Below are 3,607 nucleotides of genomic sequence, written 5' to 3'. Positions count from 1 at the left end.
TGTGAGTCTACTTTCTCTCGACATAATGAAAAGTTATTAGGTTGTAGAAATCTTATACTAGTAGTTGGTTATCTGTTTAGTAAAGTTGAAAGAAATAAGAATAAAATACAATGATCTATCATAAGAAAAGAAAAAGCAAAATACGTATAAAATAACTAGTGAGGGGAAAAAAAATGACAGGATATCATGTGTAACTTACTAGAATGAAAAAAAGAAAATGTTGTTTACATGTATCTATTTCCCCACAACGAGAGAGATCCCAAGAGAGAGAGAGACGAGCGAGCGAGTGTCTCGAGACCGAGGAGTGGCACATTTACTTCTGTCCCCCACCTGTACGCTCACTTCCTGTCCGAGAGTCCGGGACTAGTGACGACACACAAAAGCAGATATCGTTAGTTAGTTAAACTTTGTATAGGGTTCTCACGAAACTATTTTATTTACTAACAGAACTACACAAACACCTTTACACAGTGTCAATCGTAGTACAGGAGATATGTGGGTCATGTTGAATCTTTTAGGGTGTTCCTTCTGAAAGGTAACATACTGACGACGTCAAATATATTTTCAACAAACATATTTCATCAAATGGCACTTGTTACCTTAAGTTTACACTTACATTTGGTACACTCAGACCTACTATAAAAACGTTAATTTTGCAAAAATAGACGTCCCTCATAAATGATTCGATTACGTTTACTACCTTGTTAAAACCTTTCTATACTATCGGGAGGTCTTTTTGCGTCTCCCGCGTCTTAAATGGCGTAATTAGTCGTTTTACCGCGTCTAAAAATTTTTCGGCGTATAAATAGTTGTTCCGCGTATTAGGGGCGTAAAAAAGGTGTGTTTCAACTCTTCTTTTTTCAACTTGAGCAGAACTGTACTCGCAGTAGTCGAGCGCCGTATTTGTCTTCATTTGTTGTGACATATCTGCGAGCTACAAAAATGGTCTGCTCCTGTAAAGATGATTTCTGGCCGCTTTTTCACCCCCCCTTGATAAAGACGTGGGGCATGTTGACTCCCATGGATGCATTGGGTCGAAGATACTACCCCATTTTACCGCGTGGGAATCCGATAGCCGATACCCCATTAGGGGACGCGCGGCCGGCGCGTCCGTGACTTTGTGACACACTCAGGCTGCGGGTGGGCGTTCACCGGGGTGCGGAGTCCCCGGAGGAACGGCACATACCATAACTTTATCCCTTCCCTCGGGCCCGTTAGAACAGGGCTATGGTTTATTGAAAAGAAAAGTCGATAACGCCATACTCGCCTCACCCCACGGTCGCGAATCTCCCGACCGCGGTAAATCCGCGTTATCTTCGACCCCAATGTCATCCATTGGAGTCAACGCATCACACATCAATACGAAGCCCGGGAGCAATTCCGATCAGCACATAACCCAACCTGTATCCATACATTCCTGTTGTGCTCAAAGTGCACCAGATTGATGCTTTTCACTTCAACATTTAAAAACAAAATCTTCCAGGAGGTGCATGCCCCCGGACCCCCCTAGAGGATGTGAGGTCCACCCCCAAATAAAGCAGGTTAAAATAATTTAATTGCATACATTTTATTCGTAAACACTGAAAACGGGTCCCACAGACCCAAACAGCACACAAAGGTTAAAGGTAAGCATATAATAATGTTAAAATGTGCTAAATATATACACTGCAAAAAAATTAAAAAGTGGAGTAAAAGTAGCTCACGACAGGTGGGGCTTGAAGAGGCTTGGTGTGTCCGGGGCTTAAGACGCCTCCCAATCTCTATTTTCACACCTGCAGTAGTCGTAACCATTCCACCTCCTCACCATCTAGTGGGGTTACCAGATCATATGGCTCTGAGTATCTTAGATAAAGGAAACATGATTCCACAGATTAAGAAAAGGATTCTGTTATGGCATCTGATGGCACTCATCTCTGGACGTTGGGTTCTTTATTTACTTGAGAGGTTAGCTGTGTTTCCTCTTCTCCAGTTCCACTTCTCCTCTTGCTAAGCATTTTTTATACATAAAAGTATGAGTCAGTGAGAGCTTCCTTCCTTCCTTCCTATGTTTTGATTTTTTTTTTCAACAAGTTAAACATGTCCTAGATAGAACATCTGGTTAGAATTATTATTCAATTAAAAGGTAATATATAAGAAGCTTACATGGCCCATTAGCTGTCAATCACACAGTCAACATCGAGCGGTTATCACAGAATATTTTCAAAGAGAAATTAATAATCACTGTGTAATCCCATTTTCTAGACTTCCACATTTGTCTCATAGCCAGCCACATTAAAACAGAACACCAATCGAGCTTTTTGGAAGAAAATAATTTGGAATATTGTATAAAACTAGAGCAAAAGGACGAAAAGGCTTTATTTATTGAAATAGTAGGTATTATTTCAAGGTCAGAATGATTATCTTATTGAGGTGGAATTTGATGCCTTGGGAGTGTTTATCCTTCATTCTAGAAAAACTGTGAAAACTCACTGTTTGAAAAAAGAAATCTCCTTCCAAACAACCTCTGTGGCACATTCTGAAGTTTCTGTTCCTCAATATATTATAAAAATAATGAACTTTATTTATATGGCAACTGTCATAACATAAAATGTGGCTCAAGTCGCTTTACAAGAGAAATTAATCATTAACTCTTGTATTTAAAAAGGTACAAAAACAAACCATGTATTAGAAACGGGTATTGAAACATACTTTTTTTTACAAATACTAAATAATATAACATTACAATAAAGAGATATATTAGTTTAGTTTAGTTTTTTATTGGTTTGATGCCACCAACACACGACATGTTGCCTCGCAAAGGAGTCGTCACAGTACACTCTGTGAAATGACCTTACATAAATTTAATAATAAAGCATGAAATCAAACTAATGCTTCGCAGCAGCAGGGGAAACCCTTAGCTGTAGATTGGGTCTTTATTTGTTGAGTTAAACGTTTTTTAAAAGCAAACGGTAAAATTCCACATTTTCTTTTAAAGCTGCATTATGTGTAGTCGGTGCAGTGTTTATTTAACAGTTCTTACTCTTGACTAAAAAACATCCTCTGTGCTATCATTTGGCTCATGTCTCAGCTGCTCAGAATACCTTTACACTGAGTCGTTCTTAGATTGAAAACACATGTGGATCTGTAGAGCACAGTAATACAGAGACAGCACTTTACACTGCAGTCTCCTGGCTCCCTTTATTTGAAATGTTTGGTTTCTAAAAAAAGTGATTCTGTATGTTTTAATTTGTTGATGGGATAACTGTTTGTGTGCATGATTTAATAATGCAGTGGAAAGTGTGGGATTGGACTTCACTCAGTCAATCTTTTGTGAGTCATTCATAGATATGTTATGTTTGACCACGCTGAGCCCCCTGCTCATGCACGTGAGAATGAGAAGAATATTTTGCTACCTCTCTTAACATCTGCACAGCTTTCCACTTTTCATAACAATACTGCACATTTTATTTTGTATTTTTTTCTGTACGTAATTTCATCCAAATAATATTTTCTTACAATTTATCTTCGTTAACTGTGTTTATGTATGCACCATGTACACCAAGGCATAATCCTCGTATGTGTAAACCTACTTGTCAATAAACCTGCTTCTGATTCTGAAAATGTTGTT

The sequence above is a fragment of the Notothenia coriiceps genome, unplaced genomic scaffold (genome assembly GCF_000735185.1).
Source record: "Notothenia coriiceps isolate Sejong01 unplaced genomic scaffold, NC01 NC01_scaffold00000339, whole genome shotgun sequence".
NCBI classification, from domain to species: Eukaryota; Metazoa; Chordata; class Actinopteri; order Perciformes; family Nototheniidae; genus Notothenia; species Notothenia coriiceps.
The sequence above is the reverse complement of the archived record's forward strand: the minus strand, read 5'-3'. Positions refer to the sequence as shown.